This window comes from Apus apus, chromosome 2 (assembly GCF_020740795.1).
Source record: "Apus apus isolate bApuApu2 chromosome 2, bApuApu2.pri.cur, whole genome shotgun sequence".
Lineage (NCBI taxonomy): Eukaryota > Metazoa > Chordata > Aves > Apodiformes > Apodidae > Apus > Apus apus.
In genome coordinates, this window is record NC_067283.1 from 101,774,565 (window position 1) to 101,798,399 (window position 23,835).

General features: G+C 39.1%; 1 protein-coding gene across 5 annotated transcripts in view; it reads right to left on the reverse strand.

Moving 5' to 3' along the window:
* Positions 1-23,835, reverse strand: part of LDLRAD4 (low density lipoprotein receptor class A domain containing 4) — a 293,120-nt gene that overhangs the window by 195,911 nt on the left and 73,374 nt on the right. The window contains exon 1 of one of the 5 annotated variants that reach the window (XM_051609861.1): positions 15,603-15,619. The exons of the other annotated variants lie outside the window; for them this stretch is intronic. The gene's annotated coding sequence lies outside the window, so the exon portion shown is untranslated. Of the gene's footprint in view, positions 1-15,602; positions 15,620-23,835 lie in introns of those variants that run through there. 5 annotated transcript variants of the gene reach the window in all.

The following is a 23,835-nucleotide window of genomic DNA, read 5'->3' on the forward strand; positions in this document are numbered from 1 at the left end:
GTACAGATGTTTCTCCTCCTACTACTCCTTCCATTAGTTTCTTTCTTTTAGGAGTGAGGCAACAAACTGGAGCAATGATACAAAAAAACAGTCTGTTTAGTAGCTCTGTGCCAAAGTGAATAGCCTGTGGTAATCAGATAGCGAGGAGTGCTTCACTTGAAGAAATCCTATCAATAACTGATAACACAAAGGAGCATGCCACACTTCCTTCCATTAATCTTGTTAAGTGAAATAATTACTCTGGGTCCTCTATTTTCTATCTCTACAATCAAACTAAAAAGCCACACATTTTCCCATAGCTGTACTGACAGAATGCAGTAAAACACCAGTGGAAAAGTTTACTAAGATCTCTGTGACAAGCTAATGGGTTTGGATGAGATAATTATTGGGAGAAATTGTATAAGCTGTGTCGTGCAGGACAAATGAGAATATTGCATTGTTTATTTTTGGACCTTAATAAAACTATAATTAACAGTAGTTGTTAAGAGAAATCAGTACTTATGCTGCTCTATGAACCTGACCAATCAGAGAAAAACCTAAGCTCTGAATTTTGTCAAAATAGCAAAAAGGTAGTAAGAACAGAAGCCAGTCTTAGTGAATCTTTTTCCAGAGCAACACAGGGTCAGTATCTGAATTTGCAGAAAGCTGGCAAAAGCAAAAATTACATTGAGTAGATAGGACAAAATTTTTTGACTGGTGTCCCTGTGACCTGTCTGAGAAATGAGCATTTGCCAGAAACCCAGGGAATTCTGCATATTTCAAGACTTTGAGTATTCAACATCCAACTACATTCCAAGGGGCATTTAGCATCCCTGCACAGCACCAGAAAAACTGTGGTTGTGAGTCACAGCTGCAGAACCTGACCACTCACATAAGCAGCAATAGGACAGGCAAGTTACTGTTTTAAATCTGCTGCTGTACATGAGTCAAGAGGAAACACCTTAGGAGAAGACAACATGGCCACTACGTATCTGTTGTTAAGATGATTATCAACCTGGAGCTGAGGACAAGATGAGAGATATCCTTCTCTCCTCCTTCTCTGCCTCAGTAGCTCTTAGCTGCTTCAACAAAATGTTGCTTCTGTCTTCCTTTCACCTATCTCAAGGACCCACCACACAGACACAAGCACTGTAGAGTATTTGCAAGCCCTCCATTTTCCAAGTGTGCATCCCGCATTTCCTAGCTTTTCCCCAGCCAAGACAAGCTTCCCAGTTTCTTTACCTTTATCTAGGTTTTTAGGTATAATAGGAACACACAATCATGTAATCTCCTCAGACAAACATTGCAAAAGGTAAGTGAATGGGCAGCACGCCTTTCCTGCAACAAATGAGTTCTGTCAACAAGCATCATCCCTAGGAGACCCAGTGACACCCTTCCTCTCTCCACTGACAGCACCTTTGGGCTGAGGGGATTGCACCAGCCAAGGAAAACCAAAACCAACCAACAGCCAAAACCAACCTCTCCTGCTGAATTGGTTAGAGAAGCCAGAATTGGGGCTGTTCAGCCTAGAGAAGAGAAGGCTCCAAGGAGACCTTACAGGGGCCTTCCAGTACCTGAAGGAGCCTACAGGAAAGCTGGGGAGGGGCTTTTCATCAGAGAAGATGGTGATAGGACAAGGGGTAATGGTTTTAAACTGAGAGAGGGGAGATTTAGGTTAGCTATTAGGAAGAAATTCTTCACTATAAGGGTGGTGAGGAACTGGAATGGGTTGCCCAGGGACGTTGTTGATGCCCCATCCCTGGAGGTTTTTAAGGCCAGGTTGGATGAGGTTTTGTGCAACCTGATCTAGTGGTAGGGTTCCCTGCTCATGGCAGGGGGGTTGGAACTTGATGATCTTTAAGGTCCCTTCCAACCTTAATGATTCTATGAAAAAGCACAACACATGCTGATTTCAGCAAATGGAAAATGCAGAGAAGAACAGTGAACCTGTGCAAGGAAAAAGGAACTGGTGCTGAAGAGACACCCAAGGGGCACGGAAGTTGTTGGAGAATAAAACTACTATCTTGGAGAATAAAACTACTATCTGTACAGCACAGAAGTAGCAGAAGCAGCAGAAGCAGCAGGAAAAGAAAAAGAAAAAGAAAAAGAAAAAGAAAAAGAAAAAGAAAAATAAAAAGAAAAAGAAAAAGAAAAAGAAAAAGAAAAAGAAAAAAAGAAAAAGAAAAAGAAAAAGAAAAAGAAAAAGAAAAAGAAAAAGAAAAAAAGAAAAAGAGAAAAAAGAAGAAGAAGGAGAAGGAGAAGGAGAAGGAGAAGGAGAAGGAGAAGGAGAAGGAGAAGGAGAAGGAGAAGGAGAAGGAGAAGGAGAAGGAGAAGGAGAAGGAGAAGGAGGCTGTATCAGTCAGTGCTATGAAGCAGCAGCTGTTCAGGAGAGTAAGTAATGTAGAAGAAAGGCCTGCTAGCATTTTATACACATTACTACACAAAGCTTGTTGTAGTTTCCGGGGAATCAAGCCACACCACAGTAATTCATCTGGTTTATTTACAGTGTCTCAGGAGCCAACATCATCTGCGTGCTGCACAAAGAAATGCAAATGGAGCAGTGTCCAGACAAGCAAAGCACCGTTTAAAGAAACCACAGACAGCACCGGGCACATCAGCTGCAGGGTGTTCCCAGTGCCACTGGGAGCAGCACGGGAGACACTGGCAGGCTGCAATATACCTGCAGTCAGTGCAAGAGGCCAGTCGTGTGTCTATGCCTCTTCTAACCTAAAGGAGATCTGCAACTATTTCAGGCTGCCTATATAGACCACATACTGCACAAATCCATTTTCCTTCCAGTACAATAGAAAACTCAGAAAGATGTATGACTGTATCCAGAAAGGATTCTTGTTGCAAAAAAATATCTAAAACTTCTCCTACAGAACTGCACTAGATTTTAGATGACTGGAAAATCCTGGGGTTTGCTGAGCCATATTCAACCAGTTTTGATTTTCACATTAAACCACAACAATCTACATGAATCAACAGTTTTGCACTCCTGTTTGCCTCAGTTAAGACCAAGACTCCAGTTTGCCCAGTATCTAACAAAGCCAGCAAGTTGAAATTTTATCTCCATCATGGTTCTATGACTGAGCTCTGAACACAATGCAACAATCCAGAGACCCAAACCGTTGCCTTTACATGGTCTCTAGATGCTCTGCCTTCCAGAGCATCTACTTGAATTTTATTCCTGCAATGACACTAGATAACAACTAGATAAATACAGAGTCTGTATCAGAAGCCACAGCCAAGCAGCAGTTTCACCTGAGTCCCTGGTGGTTTTGCCCATTCCAGCCCAAGGAAAATTAACTCTGCTTTATTACTACATAACCTAGACAACATAAAGGGAAGGACTTCTTCAGCATTTACATGAGTGTACTTCTAAGCCCCACAGGCAGTGGGGGATGAGTAATTGCCACAGCAATTCTTAGTCACAGCTAAGTATACAATGTCACTCCAACTTTCAATCTGGAAAAGGAATAAAATAACAGTTTAGCATTTCTCATCTTTTTCTTGTACTTGGGGGATTGGACTTCGCATTTTTGGGTGTGTTACTTGATCTCTCTCGCCTTCCCATCTCATCAGTAAAGTGGATACAACTTCCACCTGTGGATTAAGGAGCTACAAAATGCTTAGGGAACAGAGGTGTTACTAGTAAAACAGAGAGAAAAAGCCAAAGCAGAGGTTTGATTAATTCCATTTTGTTCTCCAGTGAGTGTATCATTTGGCAAATTCAAAACAACTCCATTAGAACTGCAAAATCATGCCAAAGAAACCCTTCAACTACGTAAGAGGCCAGTGATTCTTTATTTCCAGGCAATACCAACAATGCATGCTCTCTTTTAAGCCTGGCTTTCTTCAAAAAAATCTGCTGGAAAACAATTCAAAAAATAAAACAAAATCCAAGGGGAGAGCACAGCTGGGAAGCAGTATCCTGAGGTGATCAGTGAAATCTCATTTTCCAGAGAACTACACAGTTCATTCTCTCAAATCCCTCATTACTCAACATACAAAAGCAAAGAGGCTATTTTTTTCTTGTCCTTGAAAGACAGCTTTTTACATAAACTGCATAAAGGCATGGGAAGTAATACTGTTATCAGTTAAATCTGTGAAATTCCTCTAGTTGAGATGTTCTTGTTTAGCACGGATATAAGAACAGAATTTTGACTCCCTCACTTCAGCTGTAATTCAGGAACCGTTTCTAATCCTGACTGGCAAAAACAAATAACTCACCAAGAAAACCAGGTATACGTTGTTGTTTTTTTTTTATCTAGTGCCCTATCTACTTTCTACCAACATTTTAAAGTAACAAGTACATTTTAATATAACCTTGCAATATTTTAAAACCATTCTTGCTATGTTCACATACAGTGTCTGGATGCAACTAAGGCATAGAAACTGCAGGTCACTGAAGAAGTACGTTAGCAACCCAAGACCAACAACAGCACCTTCTGTATTAACTGAGGGGAAAAGAACTGCAAGGTTTTTGACCAAACAACTCAAAAATTTGTATTTTTATCAAGAAAACTGCACAATTTTGTCTCTCTCAAGGAAACATCCCATTCAGCTGTTCTCATACTATCCACACATTCAGGGAAATCTGACCTCTCTGGCCTTGTTTTGTGTTTCACAATATCCTTTTAAGTGCCAAAACAGAACTATTACTTCAAATACCCGTAAGATTATGTGTGATCTTTCAAGCCGACCTGCCAGTCTTCTCCTCTCACAACCCTATGCCAATAAAAAGATAGATTCCTAGAGGAAAGGCCTACAGAGACATAATTTATAAATAATTATTAATTGTAATTAAAGTTTCACAGCTACAAACAGAAACACTGCAATCTCATACTAGAAGAAAATAACAATCTTTGCAGATGAACAATCATTACCTTCCTTGTTCAGCCACGGAGTTGTAGCTTTTTATTTCCCAGCTGTCAGTCTTACCATAAAAACAAAGAATACTTTTGGCTTTTCTTTTAAGTAAGTGGAAAATGTAATGAGAGTCTGACTTTGTGCCTTTGATAATTAAGCTTCCAATATCATGGAATGTTTTCTACTAGGATTATCTGCTTTCTGCATTGCAGCCCTACAGCTAAGACTGTGTTGGTCTTAATAATAAAATACAATAAAGAACCAAACAGCTTGGGGGGGGGGGGAAGATGCACGGAAGCGAAGAAACTGTCTTCCTCTTGACATATTGAAGAGACAGCAAAGCTCATCCAAATAAATGGCAGTTTTCTGTTGAGGAAGCAGCTGGAACTAATGATGCTGATTATTCTTATTCCACTATATCCTGCTGCAAGACATAAACCTATTTAGAGGAAACAGAGGGGAAAACAGGAAAAATCCCACCTGTATTAATCTACCACATAGTTAAAAGCTCCTGACAGCGCAACCCATTCCCCATGCCCAAGGAACAGGCATATGGGTGTGCAGAAGTTCTTTCTGCTAACAGCACTGGCAGAAAAGGGCTTCATATCAACACTTCAAATACTGAAAAGAGAAAACAGGACAAAAATAAAACATGAAACACTAAGATCCCAGAAGAGTTAAATAGCTAGAATTTTGGATCAACAATTTGAGCATCTTACATAATGCAGTTCATCATATGGTACCCAGTCACTCATGCATCAAGAGCAGAAACTGGGTTAACTACAAAATTTCTCAGAAACAAACTGAAACCCTGACTGTAAAACACTTCTAAATGTGCCAAATACTTTGGTACACAGTTCAAAATTAATTACCATCAAACTAAATATCCATGCTTCACATTCTTTTAAAATGCAAAATCTGTGGGGCTGGATGCTGACCCTGCAAACAGCGCTCGCTTTCCATCAGGGTGTGCAGTATTTTTCACACAAGGGAATACAAAGGTGTCAGAAGTCCTTTCTGATAGAGGATGGTCATTCCAGAACCCACAGGTTCTGGAGCTTAGTGCAATAGTGCACAGAACTAGACAGCATTATCCCACCTCCAGCCTGAAGAGACCGTGCCCTGGGGGTCACTGCCCTGCCCTCCTGTCGACAAACAGTCAGGCCTCCTGTCACCCAGGGGACAAGAGCCAGGGGAACTACATACAGATCTCTCTTCCTACAGCAAATGGAAGAATTACTTGGTCTCTACAGTCCGATGTTTTGGAAGGAGTAAGTTGCTATCCAGTACATCCCCAAACAAGAAAGACTAATCCTGATTTACCTAGGAATTTTTCTGAGTTTTCTCACCTCTTCCAGCTTAACACTCATCATCTTGGGCTTGTGTTTGTGGGTGGTGAGACACTGGAACAGATTACCCAGGGAGGTTACGGTTGCCTTCTCCCTGGAAGTGCTCAAGGACAGACTGGATGTGGCTTTGAGCAACCTGGTCTGCTGGGAGGTGCCCTTGCCCATGCAGGGGGGTTCCATTCCGAACCAAACCATCCTATGATTCTATGATGACAAAATCAAAACCAAACCATCCATCCCTAGCATGTTAATTCAATACACATTTGTATTGTAATTGTAATGGGCCATTTTCAAGCTTGTATATCTTTACAACTTTAAAACTCAATTACCAACAAAATGTCAAAGGTTTTGCATTTTTTTAGATCATGTTATACACCAACATACATCAAGATAGAACCCATTTTCTGTCCGTTGAGACTTCCTGGCAAGACTGAAGCTCTAAACTTATTTTAGAGTTCAAAAAAGGCTCTGGGCCTTTTTATTAAAAAACATACAGAACAGACAAGGAATAAAACCCAAGAAATATGCATTTGCAGACAGAACAGTGTGGATTTTTAACAAATAGCCAAAACAAATTTACCTTGTGGCTAGAAGCAAACATCAAAAATGTCAGCTGAGAGAGTTATTTTCTTTTAGTAACACTGTCACTTTGGGAAATTATTAAAATAGCACAAACGTAAAAGCAGCATCGGCAAAAACTGAATGCAGTTTAACTCTGGTTCCCAACTTAATGCTTTTTCACACACATATGCTTTGCCTTCCACTACTCAGCTGCATAATGTAAACCACCGAGCAGCACTTAGAACAAATCTGAACTGACAACACCAAATTTTAATTGAAACACACAAGAGCAGTTGGGCAATGCATGAGCATTTTAAAGAGAAGTGAGTAGTGCTCACGGCTAGAATAGACAGACCTCCACCCCCATAAGGGAGAAGGGAACTAGTTTCCTCATTTCATTTTAATCCTTCCTTCAAAAAACAGACAAATCTGCTAAATTAGAAATGCCAACACCACCGTAAATATTTTCCTAGTCTGAAAAATCTATCTGTTCAAAGCCCTTGAACAGTCTGACAAGTGGTAACTTCAGCAAAGAGAAAAAAAAATACATTTTCTACCTCTTAATGAATGAAACCACATTCCTTCTTCCAATTCAGAGGAGCTTTCTTGAAGCCTCTCCATATGACAGCAACGTGCAATGATCTCTCATAATTGTAAAATCTATGCAAAACATCTCTGAAAATTGTCTGTGCATTTGTGTACACAATTGTGTGTAAATGTCTTTGTATAAAGCCCTGTACGCAAACCATGCCTGCAATATATGTTCTTTAGAGCACTTCATGGCATCAGTGCAGACATTTTTCTGCTTAAAGAGTAAACTAATTTACACTTAGAAGAAAAAAATCACCTCCCAACAATACAATACAATACAATACAATACAATACAATACAATACAATACAATCCTCCTCCAGATAGTTTTGTTGAAATTAATAAGTCAATTTTATCACAAAAGCGAATGGAAAAGAGGCAAAGGAGACCTGACCTACGAAAATATCAAAAAGTGAACACAGAGTATTCAAATTAAAATCTGATAGCAGTACCTCAAATCTAACTTTTAAAATTAAGACTTTTCTCTGATATTCCAGTTAGCTGGCTGGAAAATTCCCTACTTCAGACAGGGTAGGGACAGCACAAAGTGGCCTCTCATCACAACACAGTCCAAAATAATTTGCTTATACTTGGTTTTGCAAAGGCAAAAAGGTCATCTGAAATGGAGGGGGGGGGGGGTCACTCAGTCTCTAGTCACAACTGATCCTTGACTCCTTGGATGAGCTCATCAGCAAAACATCATCACTTGTAATAATAATTTGGTCCATGGAGAACTACATTAAGACTATGGATGCCACTAAAGAGTCATAGCCTTCAACTATTCTGCAAATGTATAATCATAGAATGGTTTGGTTTGGAAGGGACCTTAAAGATCATCTAGTTCCAACCCCCCTGCATGGGCAGGGAGACCTCCCACTCAACCAGGCTGCTCAAAGCCCCATCCAACCTGCCCTTGAACACTTCCAAAGAGGGGGCATCCACAGCCTCCAGGGGCAACCTGTTCCTGTGACTAATTACCCTCACAGTGAATAATTTCTTCCTAATGTCTAACCTAAATCTCCCCTCTTCTAGTTTAAAGCCATTATCCCTTGTTCTATCGCTGCATGCCCTTACAAAAAGTCCTCCCCCCCCCATTATGTAATGGAAATAAATGTATTTATTTCTGCAACAATCTGAATCACAGAAGCACTAAACTTCCAGTTTTGTTTCCTTACTGAAGTTTTTATGTTCAAAACTTACTTACAATCTATAAAGTACACCATAATACAGCTGCAAAAAAATACTCACCTATAATGTCAGTGAAACTATAAAATTTAACTGCTGCACCTCTTCCCCTTGGGAATGCTGAAGATGTCAGGCAAATGCCCTCTGCTCACATCATTAAAACAAACAAAGCCATTGCCATGAAATCATTCACTGTGCAAAAACTTGATAAGCTCTTCTATTATCTTTTATAGCTTAATTTGAGAACTGAGAATCTCTAGAGTGCTTTCTAGCACATTAATAAGAGACACTTTGCTTTACAAAGTTTATCATTATTACGGTGCTGCCAGTGTCAGCTCATTGCAGTCTAGTTTAGTTTTTTCCAAAAAAAAAAATTCCTTACACCAGGACTTGCTCATTTAGAGAATAACAAAGGTGGTGGTGGTGGTTCTCAAGATCATAGAACTGTTATTTAATTTTCCATAGTGCTTTAAGAGCCTATCATTAATAAAAACACTGAAAAATTCTTCTCTGAAGCCATCAGGCATCATAGGCTTGACTGTGCCCCTGTTTCCTTCACTAAAATCAGAGGCCTCTGAAGTCTGAAGACTGCTACTAGAAATTACGAAAACAATACTGGAAGTGGCAGCCAGCAAACAAGGGAGCTTTTCATCTCCTCGGTGAGCTTTTAAACAAACTCCAGTGTTTTGTACCATACTCTGGCTAGTTAAATACTTTACAGCTTACATCAATCTTTATCCCATAACTAAAGCTGAACATGATCTGGATTTGGTCATTTGAGGGGTCTGAAGACAGACATGTAGAAATACAGACAAGCAGCAGGGGCCACATGGACACCAGCAGCTTTCACTAGCATCAAATGTCCCTGAAGTTGCAATCCTTTTCCTCGTCTCTAACAAAATCTCTGTGCCAGTGAATGTGCTACCACAGGCCTATAGGTATAAAGGTCTATAACTGGGATGGCTTCTCTTCATCCCTGAGGCACTACTTTGCTTGGAGTCAACTTTCACAACACCTTTACTGAGGCTGGTGGAGCTCACTGTGCTGGCAAGCCCTTCCTGGGCACCAACACCCTGGTGGGAAATGCTGGTGAAATCCAGTTCCTCACCAAACTCCACCCAGCTCACACCAGGAAGGATCCATGGGGATATCATCAGTGGAGGTCTGATGTTTCTGGAGCCCCAAAGATGTCCACCCAGATGTTGAGCACAACCCCATAGCACAGTACAAGTCACACCTGGTCAAACCCTCACATGATGACTAGAGCATTTCACAAGCAACACTACAATGCTTTGACCTGCATCTTCCTGAAGCACGAGTTGCATGTTTCTGGTGTATTCATCTAGAATACCCAGTTGTCAGATCTGGGGCTAAATTTGTAAACAAACTATTTCAAGCAAGTGAAGAACACGAAGTGTCTCTGAAATCATGCTTCACTTTGTTAACAAATAAGGACTGGCATCACTTTTCCATTTTTTAATTATTTTTTTTTGAAAGTATATAAATTGTGCTGCATCCCAACTCATGAACCATGCTGGCTTTTCCCCAAAAGAGGTAAAAGAAGGGACTGGAAGCACATGCTGGTTTGCTGGACCATCAAAGGCAAATAACTTATATATATGTTGAAAAGCATTATTCAAACTTACATTTATTCATACAACTTATTTGAACACAATTTACTCAGTTCTTAAAACCAACTACCTGAGTAAATAAATGGTTGCTTAAATATGTTTATGTGGATTTAATATTCTCCATTTAGTCTCCAGAATATTAACTCATTTTTAAGTGTAAAAAAATCTATACAACATAGCTTGAAAATCTCACTTTAAATTATTTCAGAGATATGTAAAATGCAAATAATTTTTTCCTTTATTCCTAGCTAGATCCTTGCATGGAGAATACTGTTAGTTGATGTCACAAAATTAAGGAATCACTCTAACTTTTCAAAATGCAACTATAAATAATGCACACACAATCAAGAAATATCAATAAAAGCTAAAAAGGTGGTCTTTCTAGTTTAAGTTTGACAAGACTTGCAAAATTTCTCCATGGGCTCCAACTCCCTAAAACTGGAGTCATGTAAGCCTCATGTTGATAAAAGTGTAGTGAAATATTTCTTTCTCTGATTATACTCTTGAAGACAAAGTACAGAGAACATTATTAAGATTTTCAAGTCAAATTCCTAAAAATGACTGTGTTGTCCCTACTCTATCAGGGAACATGCATTAAGCTAATAAAACTGACAGTTTCACAGCAGAATTCAAGAAGACCCAAGGCCTGGAATCCAGCATCCCTGAAGCTCAAACCTGTTTGTGTTCACCTTATCCCTCCAAGACTTCCCAGCACAGCATTTATTTTACAGAATTTATGTTTTTTCTCCTTGTCCTCAACATATGGCCTCAATCGTGGTTAACAACTCTGTTCAGACCCTGATCTGACAGGAAAACCATGTACCTTCTGGGCTTTAAATAGAGCTCTTCATTGCATCAGTTTGATGTGGGCACATCAGGTGAGACAAGCATCATTTTACTAGTATTTATTGGTAGCACTGTAAAGTTAAGCAAAAACCAAATTTCTGCCAAACTTCTAAATAAGGGAGGACCATAAACTTGTCCAAAAAACATGTCCAGAGTTTTTCTTTTCCACAAATGCAAAATATGCTTTTTATTAATCCCATTATTGGAAACTGTGCAGACATTCTGGCTAAAATTAAAACATACAGGAACACAGGCAGCCCACATGGAAAACTTCCATCCAAAAGTTAAAGACATGTGAAGTGATAAACAGCTGGAAACTATAATGCAACAGCAAATATTTAATAAAGAGCAGTAGCTAGATTACAAACTTCTTTTTTTTTACAGTTTCTGCATGTGTATAGTTCACACACATTCACTTCTCACTTTTGGAAGCATAAAATTTAGCTCAACTTTCATGTAAATCTTCTCCTAGAAATATTTCCAGTAGTAGCTAAAACTTTCATTAATAACGCAGAGAAATGAACGCCAAGAATATGACTGTAAAACCTTAAATAGAAAGTTAGGTAGTTACCAAGACATTATTCTTACATGAACACGCACAACCCCTCCAAACACACACAGAGTCCACAAGCTGTTTACAATTAAATCCGATGTGTTTCCTTCTATGTGCTAAGTAAGTATGTGAAAGAGTTGAAATCTCTGAGTTTAAAATCCTGCTCCTGTCAGTTGGACATCCAAGAAGATCTCCAAATCTCTGAAGAGGAGGCTTTCCCAAAGACATTTTCCAGAAGAAACAACATACAAGGAACAACACTAATGTACTGTGAGACTAACATAATGTATTACTAGACTAGGCAAAAGGATTTCAAAAACTGTTTTAATGTGGCCAGAGAAGAGTTCTTTGCTCCTGACAACCACCTCCGATGAGGCTTGTGATCAACTTCAGGAGTATTCTTAGAGAACTTTCAGTAGCCATCACAGAGAAGACCACAGTTAGGAACCATGTGCAGGTACTGCATCTTCTTCCACTCTCACAGTACAGGAGTAGGAAAAAATGCATGCTTGAGAGTTTCTCCCTGCTTGTTGGGTGAAGACAGACATATGCTGTCAGGATCCCATGGTGTCTGCATGACAACAAAATTACTGCGAATCCCACTCACCAACAACAAAATTTAAAACTACAACATGTGAATTTATTCTGTTTAGAAAATATAGGGAAAATGGGATCCTCTCCAGCTTGTCAAAACAAAGGGCAAATACTTTCCATTCTTCTCACGAGGTTAGCCACAGAGAGCTCTGCTACTGCAGACAGAGCTTCCCTGAGGAGTTGCTGTGCCTGCCTTACCGACCAGAGCCAGTCGTCCCCAGTGACTCTGCCTTGTGCTGCACTGCCCACTCCAGTCAGACTGGGAGAAAGGAGTGCTAGCAGGACAATGGCTAGAAGCAAAAGTATTTCTTAAACATCTATGATCTGCCAGAAACAGGAGCTAGGAAGATGCTGAAATGCAAAAGCTGCCCTGCTAGCCTTCTGTGCTCCTAACACCAGGCCAAAAAGAAATTTTAGCACTACCTCATTATGCATATTTTTAACAAAATGATTGATCAGGCTTTTAGAGTTCGTAACTAGGCAATTCTTAGCCAACATGAGGACTAAAAAATGAAGAATCTCAAAGCATTTTATCAATCAGTAAAGTCATAACCAAACATGCAATAGCAGTCTATTAAATCCCAGTTGCTAACTGCCTAATGCTACCACCTAAATCTGACTTGTGAATTATGTCCTTGTTGTTTTAAACCAGAAGTCTGATTAACAGCTTTCAGGTTAGTGTTTAAGCTCACAACATTATGTCAAATGCAGTTAACGGAGCAAGTTCCTTATTGTTAGGGATAAAAAGATTTTTCTTACAGGAGGTACGGCCTCTGTCTATGTCCAAATTATAGCAAAACTACAAATAACAACTTAAAATAAAACATATTACCATGTATGTTACTAAACATGTAGTAAAGACCATCTGAAATTGCCAAGAGGTAAAAAGTTTGACTAAAAATACTTTCTGAGGTGAAACAAGCAATCTTCTCTTCAAATGTAAAACAACCTGCTGGCAGCTCTCTAGGAGGGGTACAAGAGTTAAGAAATGCTACTCAGCTTTGAAGGGTATGATCTCCCAGGGTTTGTGGAAAGCTGTTTAGATCAATTATGAAATAAATGAGATGCAGAGATGAAGGTAAGGCATGAAAGGAGAGACAGAACCAAGTCAAAATGGTTTGTAATAGACAACTGCTAAAACACTACCAAGGAAAATACATTTTATCAAAAAACTACAAGCCAATCCCCAGTAATAGCTACTTTCTTGAGCAGTGGTGAACAGCAGAAATAAATGTAATGAGGATTACTTTCTATCCTCATTTGCTTATCAAGCTGCCTCATTTTCCTCTCTGCTGAGACAGTCTTCTCTGTTCACACAGCAGGGAGAAATGAAGTTTGGCTATAAAACAAAACAAAACAAAACAAACTCTTATTAAAATACGAAAGAACCAACCCAGAAAGCATCAGTCTCTCTTGTTTCTCCTTATGGGCTGAGAAATTGTCTTTAGCCTTTCATGGAGAAAGCAGAGGGAAAATACTGGAAGACTTTCTTTCCAGGTCCTATCAGCAGCTTTCCACTCAGCAGAAGGGTCAGGGAGTCGGGGCCCCTCCCACCTCGAGCTCCAGCACTTGCCAAGCGCAGAATGGTTTGCTCGCTTCACTCCGCTTCATGGGCTCACACAGGTCTTTCTGCAGGTACCTGTGGGACCACTTTTGGAAAAGTAGATCCTTTCCCCTTTCCCAAATACATGTTACAACTACACTAGTCATTCAGTCCCAGCTGGACACAGCATTGTCCATGGCTCTGTCCTCCTGCAGAGCGGTTAAGGAATGAGAAAGGAAAAGTGGCTTCATCCTGGCTCAAACCAGGACAGATTCCCATGCTCAAAGCACATCTCTCCCAGCAGTGGTGATGGAGGAGGTCCAGCAGGCTGGCTCCTCCTCCCGGCCTCTCCAGGGCAAACTGACCTGGAATGGGGTTTGTGGTCTGCCCCAGGGAGTGTTTAAGTCAAGAACTTAGGAACAAGCCGCAAAGGATTTCTTTCACTGCTGGAGTCCTACTGATGGGTTGGGTTACATTTCTCAATAATCCTGTTTATACACAGTATGGGAGCTGATAGCTCTCCCTTTATCAGAGAGCAACAGAGAGAGCATCTCTACCTCTTTCTATAAGTCACCACACAGGACAAATTAAAAACAAAAAGGCATGTTGCCAGCTCACTCTGAAACTAAATAAAGGCAGGATCCTGTTATTCAAAATTCAGTTACTTGAATGAGAATTGTATGAACATCTCGTCTATTTAGGGTTAACACTTTCAATATTTTGTGTCAAAGACCCATTTTATCCTGTTAACGGAAACGTAAAAGGACACAGAGATGTTGTTAAAATGAGGGGGTGTCTATTAAGTGCATTACTAATTGTTTTTATGAACAGTGTGAACAATTAATTTCTATAAACCAACTCACTCTGCTTTAACTTAGTAATATTGCCTGAAGAGAGTTGGCTTAGTTTGAAGAAAAATAAAAACATTTTATTTTAATAAGAATATTAAATTTATGAGAATCACACATATTTTTTCAAATATTACTTAGGTTTCTGCTTTATTATTTAACCTTGCACTGGATTTCAGGTGTCGTGTGTCTCAGTGAAATTCTATCCCCACCTCATTCATGGGAATTTTACTAATAAGTTCACTCTGACCAGAATTTTACCTGCGGGAGCCATATTAATTTCACCATGTTTTAAGTAAGCCCAAGAGAATTATGCCTTATGCAGTGAAGACAGAACTTGCAGAAATTGGTAAATTCTCCATTTTATACATTTTCCAAGTTTCACTTGGAAAAAAGAGTGTGTGCATACTTACATACAGGAACACTTAGGGTAGCCACTGTGTATATTCACTTCAGTTTTCAGCCAAAGGTCAGGACCAACCTTTTGATTTATTTTTTCATAATCAAAGGCAAATCTTTCTAAAAAGTTTGCTCAGGTTTCATCTGATCATAACAAAGGTTTGCATAACTACATTACTTCAAACTCATGTTCACATTCACTATGGAAACAGACTTTCTCAGACTTCACTTGAGAAATAACTGAGTCAGAAGGATTTAACTCCCTGTGCTATTCATTCAAAATAATTATTCAACACATACAGGCTCGGTGCTGAGCGAGTGAATGGTCAGGCTGAAGTATTCCCTTTAGCTGTAGAACAGACATCTGAGATGCACCAAAGATACATTTCCTCACACAGTCCCCTTTATTGCTCATTTGGAAAGACTATCTCTAGAATAAGATGAGACTTCAGACACCCATTTAGCTCCCCACTCCTATATTGGCTTCTCCGATAAAAGTGCTGATTACTGGTAGATAATCATGATTTGCTAATGTGAACATCTGTGCAACAGAAAACAGACTGAGATCAAATTAACAGCATGTATCTCACCATTAGGCAGGTACCAAATAGTAAAGATTTTCACTGCCATTAAAACCTGACTAAATTCTTACCAAAGATTTAGTCACAGAAACCCCAAAAGCACTTCAAAATCCATGAGTGAGATGCTCTTCAATACCCTTTGAAATAAAGAAAAAAAAATTTTTTTAAATAGTCAAACTATTCTTAGATAAAGCTCTAGCTGACAACTGAGCATACAGAACTCCAAATTTTGTAAGTTGTTGGTCTCGCTGCAACAATAATTCAGTCGTATTGCCTACGAGTAGCAACTAATTAAATTTAATAAGGAATACTATGAGCTGTTCCTCTTTTTAAAATCCTAGCCAGGACCCTTAACAATGCTGCTTTTCTTATTCCAATTTTCAAATGTTTAAAAATCCAATTGAACAAAATCATCTTCAACATTGGAGAAAATCCCAATGCATAAAAATTCACTTAAGTGCTCTATTAAAGAAACCGACCAAATCTACGTGGCAGAGGAAATGTCAGTTTTTAACAAGCTACTGAGTGTCTCCTTCCCAGCAACAGAAATATAATTTATCTTTAAGCTTTTCCCCATCACTAAATTCTGAATCAGGCATTCACCACGGATTAAAAAGCAAACACTAGAAAAAATGAACTTAGTGCGCTGACAATTCTCTATTAATTTCTATGTGTGCAGAAGATTTTTCCCTTTCTTCTTCCAGTGAAGAGGAGGGTGATCTTAAAAAGCTTGAAATTCTTTTCCTGTCTTTAGTATTCAAATATGAGACTACATCATATGACAGAAAACCAAGGAAATAATTAAAGCATTATACAAGCCCACAGTACCCATCTAATTTCCTGGCAACTACAGTACAAGCGATAAATGGGAAACCAACAAAATTTTTCCAACAGTGTTTTAGAAAACATGTTACCTGAAAAGACAGTATAAAAAATAGTGTCAGCTGCTCTTGGAAAAAAAGGAGATCAAGGACAGCCTGTAAAAGAGTAGCATCACAAATTACTGCCTTCTGAGTAAGAAAGTGAACAAGCAATTGATCATGTAAAACCACCAAAGAATATTACCAAGACAGGCACCAGGCCATCCCACCTACATTTGGAAGAAAGGTTAATGCAATCAGCAAGAAAAATCCATCAGACTGGAAAGCCGTTGGATTATTCCAGTGTATTACATGTTTACACGACGATTACTCTAATCTGTTGTTTTAAAAACTCTCATCTGCTTCCTCATTTGTACTTATCATTATCAATGCTGTCAACATCATGCTAAAAAAGAAAAGCTTAACTAGCTTTGCAGAATTAGTTCAGAAAGCACTATAGCCACATGAATTTCATTGGTGTACTCCAGATTGGGAAAAAATCCACAGTAAATAGGAAAAAATGGCAAACTGTAACCAGCTAAAGAGCTGGATTCATTTGTACCAACAACTACTATCTTTCCTGAGAAATATTTAGTTTTGCTACAAATTAGGCCCAAATTCTGAGGCTTTGAAGCCAAATTCCACTGGGAAGCTCTACATCAGATTTAAAACACTCCTTTTCAAATTCCAGGTGCTGCCTCAGCACTTTTCACTTGTTCTTTGAAGGAAAAAAAGGCTACAATGCTGATTAAGACCTATATAAAACCTGCTTATAAATTCCTAACTGAGACTAAGGAAGAGTTCCAGATGCTGAAGAATATAACACAGCAACTCCCCAAAATGAAAGGTCAACAAGCCCCAGGTTCCCACCAGAAGCCAAGGACCGAGAGAGCTTCATCCCAGGAAGCATGTCCTTGTTGTCAAATGCCCATGCAGACAACCATTCTCCTCTTCTCCCAGCACTGTCAGGGACTATGGGCTCCCCAAGACTCGGCGCTCCCTCGCCTCACCACCAGACAATGATACCCACCTTACAGGAATTACTTGTTAAAGAGAGCACCTTGTACACACAGTTGATTTTTAATCAGGAAGGCTGAGAAGCAAAGTGAGGAAAAGGCAGCTGAGTATTTTGGGGCCATTTTTTCCCCTGGTTGGAAGCTTGCGTGCTGCTTTCAGCTCAGACCCTCCCTTGCCTATTCAGTTTGGGAATCAGCGTGCCAGCAGTACTCAGTAAAGAAAAAAAAATTACGCCAAACTGCCCACGTTATTTGCAGCTCAATAAAAAATAATGCTGGGTCTTTGACACATGTTTATATAACACCTAATATAAAAGGGTTGATACCTTCTCATGAATAAATATGCAGCACAGGCAGAAGTCTGGAAGTGTTTTCTAACTAAGAAAATAAAATCTGTGAAGTCCAAACTCCAGATTTTTCTTAGGGATTTTAGACCTAGGGTTCAAGTTTGGGACCATACTCAGTTAAAACTAAGGAGATTTGTTAAAATAAACAAAGAAAGTCCATTTTGAGATGCAGTGATCCTGACTGATTGGGTATGTTTATTTATGCTTTCACAGAATTTGGTAATCTCAGTAAGATTACCAAAGATTACAAGTATCTCAGCAAGACCTTCACAGCCACCTGGAAACAACCAGTATTTTAATATATATTAATAATGCTCTAACAATAAACAACAGCCTTTCCTATTGGTTCCAGTAGTCACTGGAGAGTTTTATAAAGCCTGCACTCTTATCATACAGCTCCTTCTTATCACACACTACGATGCTTATGCTTGAAAAATTTATATTATAGCATTTAAATCTTTATTTTCTCTACAGTTTGGAGTCATCTGTCTCTTCAACTTTATAAATAACCCAAACATTCTGTACGCTTAATTTGCTATCACCATAGCAATTTTTTTTCAAAGGATGGGTCAAACTCTTACTCCAAAATAAAATGCATTTTTTTCAATTAAGTCTCTTTTTGTGGCACTAAAGCACTGGGTGAAGTTTGTATTCTAAAATTTCTTTCTTCTTCATGCAAATTTCCTTACGGTAATCATAATAAACCTTTCTTTAACACAAAACACTAGGTCTTATATAAGATGTATTTACAACATTTACTACCTTGTGAATTCTTTTGTTCCATGGAGCAGGCATTGGCTATGACACTGAATCTGTCATTCTAATCAACTCAGTGATTCATCTGCCTTTCCTACACTTATCTTCCAACCTGTCTTTCCTCATTTTTTGTTCAACTTATCATTGTTAAGGTACTTGCTCTCCCTCTTTATATTCTGAACCAGGCTTTTTCCTTTCCACTATATAAGGCCTGATGTTTGAAAAGCTATTGAGCCCTGCAATTCGTGGTACCGTGACTCACTTCTGTAATGACTACTGTTTCCTACTAAACTAGTGTTAATTATCATATAATTACAAAGAGGTATTCACCCAGGTGTTAAAATATATGATTCAGGAAAACCGACATGCAGGAGCAGCAGTTAGTACTTTTGGAAATCTGAGTCAGTACTTTTGGTGCCCCTGTCATGCTCCACTGCCTTGCTTGGAACCACCAGAAATAACCCATGATGAAATGGAACAAAGAATTTTTCAGATGGATAAAGGGACATCCTTGAAGATCTGTGACAGTTCAAAAACTTCACCCTCCAGACTCTGGGGTGTCTGTGTGGTGGAAGTGGCAGACATGTAAAATCCTAGTCAGCCTGGCTCCTGTCATTTCAATTAGACAATATCTTGTCTCAGGATAAGTTGTTTGGGTCACTGAAGTCACTGGAAGGAACAGCTACTGAAGTAAAGATATCCATAACTATAGGAAAGGTCTGAATAAGGGTGTATTCCCATGGAAGGGAAGGAACTCTAGAAAGATTAGTTAGTTCTGAAGTAATCTTGACTGTTTTAGACATGCATTAATAAACTGGTTTAATGAACCTTCCTTACACAGGCTACCAGATGTTTGTTCTGTTCATCTACTGGAGGCTCTTTGTAATAAACATTCCTTCTTTTCCAGAAATTTGGATTTTTCACGGATCCTGTACTTAGATGAGCTAGAAACAGAGGACTGTAGCACCCATTTTATTTTCTTTCATTTCCTCCTTGCAGACACTGTTTTATGAATTTTAAGATTCAAAGCCTATCATAATAATGAGAATTCCACTCCCATGTCTGCTAATAGAAAAATAACAGCATACTACTGCTCTCACTCTGCTGTTGTATATAGTCCCATCTTTTGAACTAAAAGACATCTGAAAGACAACACCCATAACTCAAAGTTTGCAAACTCTGCAGAACACTAAAAACATTCCCCACCTGGCTGGCTGGCAATCGTTTGACAGACAAGGCAAAAAGATGATGGCATGAGAGGTGAATCACATCATGCCTTTTTTCTTTTTTTTTTTTTTTCCTTCTTTTTTTTGTTTTAATAATCCTGGCATCACAGAAGATCACAACTTTCAGACAAACCTGCCCTCCAAAAGCCGATGGACAACAGTACACTACTTGTGACATCATTACTTCTTTAATTTGAAATACAGGGTTCATCCTACTGGTCAACTGCAGCACAGAATCTCATTAAAAGTAATACTTATTTTATCTTACCATTTTTTATCAAGACAATTTATCTACCTGAGTATCTAAGCTTTATCAAATAGTATTCTTTCAAAGTTCAGAATCAATTCAATGTGATTCTGTCTTGCACTGCGTTCATTGAATTTGTCTGCCTGAAAAATTGCTGTCCCTAAACAGAGCAGTTACTTGCAGAGGATCTACTGTGTCAAACCTGGAATAATCCAGGCTCTATCTCAGAAACATAAGCACCTTTTCACAGCTCAGTTTTACATATCCTTCAGATGCATTAAATCTCCATCTCACACCCATTAAATGCCCAGGGCTGAGGTCAGTCAGAGAAAATTACAGAGTGACTGAAGTATCAAGAGACTTGATTTAGAAAATACTATGGTGGTTTGTGTCACTTTTTACTAGCCACCATAAAGTCAGAAAATACTTTCTGCTTTCCACACAGATAAGTTTTACTAGATATTCAACTGGATTATGGATTACAAAGCAATGAATCCTGACAAGATCACTTTTTAAGTTAAATTTCAAATATACACTTAGGATATCAAGGATAATTGTTTGAATCTTTTATATTTAAACATTCTGCAAAGGAAATGATAAGCACTGAGTCCCATGAACATGTTACTATTTTTTTCCTTCTAATACAAAAGGTACAATAAGAGTAAAGGGTAAGGAAGAAAGCAAAAAAAAAATTTCTGTTTCATATATTGCAGCTAAAACACACCTTAGGAGGATACAGTATTGTCCATCTGCCTCTCTGATGCTCCAGCAGAATAGAAAAATGGTTGGAGTTCAGGAGAGAAGTCAAAATTATCTAAATGCCTGAGGCTGTAAAATGCTCTGCACTAGAAGTAATACCATCAAAAGCCACAACTAACATTCCCTTGCTAGTCACAGGAGATTGCTCGCTATCCTTTTGTCTCCTGAAATGACAACTGAGAACCACAAACTTTTTGGCCAGGAACACATAAGATGGGTAACTGTAACAACATGAGAAGAGCTTCAGAAGGGAGATGAACAGAAGGAACAGATGTGAAGCAGGTGTCCGCTCTCTGCTTATAAAACTATGGTTTTTCAGGGTCACCACTGAAATAACAAAGATTGAAGCAAAAAGTAAATCCTGAGAAGGTTCCCATGTTGGCTTTCAAACATCAAATGCAAGATGTCAAGTATTCATTTTTACTAGGGAAAGCCCAAGGGTCAATTATTTCCTTACTAATTTAGGGAGCAACAAAAAAGACAAGACTGCTTGTAGCATTGTCAGAGCCAACATATGGAGATCATAAATCCTATGAAGGTTTTTTGTTTATTTTCTCACTGAGGAGTGTCTGAGATTACAACTACATCCAACCAGGTGCAATACTCTCATATCCTCCCTCCCAGGTAGGCCCAGGAAAGACGAGCACCAAGAACTGTCCAGCCTCAGATGTGCTCAGTAAGTACTGCACCCATTAGAAACTAATGAGCATTGAACCACCTGACACATCTTTATTACAAAACATTGGCTCAACACCTTCATGTGCCCACTAAAGTTTTGCCTCACATTTGAGTTTCTCTAAACTACACAAGATGCTTTAACCTGCCAGTTGAGAGGACAAGTGAAGAAACAGAATGGTCCTTGTTGCCATTTGACATCAACTCTGTATAGATACTTACTTCCTATGAAGTCCATGTCATGAAAGCAACTGCTTTGAGAATGTATACAAATGGCTAATGTAGACATTATGTTAAGAAAAGTATGTCTGGACTGCCCAAAGCAGCTGGTGAAGTTCTACATACTGAAGAAACACTGGCTATCTACAGGTAGGCTGTACCTCTCAAGATCAAGAAGTGATGCAGTCGATGCATTTCCTAACTAGCAACAGAAAGCAGGACAATACACACCACAGATGGCTATGGATGTAATAATGACCCCAAATCCACGACCGTACAATGTCATAAAGTGTTATTAGGTGCTGCCTAGTATTGAAATTAAAATCCTGGGGCTTACAGACATTGTACAATGACCCACACTAAGACTGCATGGCCTTCCTAGCATTTCTTTAAATTATTATTTATTTTTTGCCTTAGGTTTCTCATAGGTCATTTCTAAATGCACATGCAAAAATGCACTTATTCTTCAGCTTTCCTCAACTGAAATGCAGGAAGAAAACCTTTGGTGCCCCTGGCAGAAGGAGTTACCAAGCACAAAATCCCATAAGCTCTTAGTAGCCTCTGTCACCTGCTGAAAAGAGCATCTCCTCCTTGAACTGACACCAGACTACCAGAGATCAATAATCTCTGGCATCTTCAATGGCTTCTTTTCACTGTAAGTCGACAGGGCAGACTTATAAGCAAGGAAAACAGTTTTCAAAAGAAATGGATACCACTTTATGACACTTTGCAGGCAGAGGTGGTAAGAATGACTAACAACTTCCCAGCACTTAAACAAAACCTATGTTTCAGCTGGGTTTTCCCCCAGCAGTCAGTTGTGTTCTTACACACGTGGCAGAGGAGCGTGGTGAGATTCTGGGTTCCAATGACTAAGAACAACAATACCCCAATCAAGGAGCAGAAAAGTGTCTTTCAGAGCAGAAAGCTTATGCAGAAAAGCTTCAGCAGCTCAGCAGCTTCCTGCTGGCTGGCTGATCTGAGCACAGTGAGATGAATCACAATGTTCTGCAGAAGAGATCTTTTTCCCTTCTCAGACAAAATTCAGACTTCCCTCCTATCTATGTCTGTTTAGAGGAATGTGCTCTATACCAGTAGAGAACTGGCTGCCTATAACTTTGCGACAACATTACTGGGGGAAAGGGAAGATCACCGATATTAACGTAGAGGTGGCATAGAAATGCATAAACATGATGATATCCACTAGGAAGTATGCAGATCTCTTGGCTGTGAAAGGTCTTCTTGAAGGCAGTCTTAAACCATTCATCTTTGTAAATGTTTCTCCATAGAAAACTTGTGGATACCTAGGGGTGATGCAATTAAAGGGCTTCAGGAGAAGTTGTTGGCAGAAAACCATCACAGCCAGCATCTAACTGGCCAACTGAATAATACTGACCTCAAACACTCATGCTACCACATACAGCAATACCTAAAATATTTTTCCATCTAACATTTCCTCCAGTTGTTTTTCTCCCTGCTGCAACATCAGCTCTGTATTCCTGCAGCAAACAGCAAGAACAAACAACTGGCTTCTTCATCAAAACAGCACACTGCCAGATGACAAAAAGCACCCACATTTCACATTTTGAGACTACAATAATGCAATTGTACTTGACTGTTACCTGCTGTCAGAATTCAAGATTAGAAATAAGTATAAACAATGCTGTTTTGTTTTTTTTTTCTTTTAATTTTGCTATTGATTTGTTAGTCACATCCCCATTTCCCAGGTCAGGTCTGCCTAGCATTACTGTGACAAAAAAAACCTGCCAGCAAGCATGTACAAAGATTTTAAAGCCAAGACACAGGAAAGTGTAAGCTTCCTGCAGCTGCTTAAACCAGGTTTTGCTTCATACTGTGGCCTTAACAGGACACTGTCATCCCAACTCAAGTAAATCGAGTAATTTGAAGTTAATTTATTATTTTTTTTAATAGGCCACCCCCATTCCAACTAATTTTCTGTTGTATTGCATCAGGAGCAAAGATTTTAGTCCGGTGTGAATGGAAAAGTAGCCAGTAATTGAAAACAAATTAACCTATTTCCAACTGTGCCTAAGTTCCATTTGTATTACTGCATTTTCAAAGAAAATCTTTACAATGAGCACACAAATCCTAGTACCATTTAGAGCAGGGATGGGAGAATAAAATGGAGTAAAGGGAGAGGTTTTGCATTGCTCAGCTGCTGTGCGTTGGTAGGCTGACATT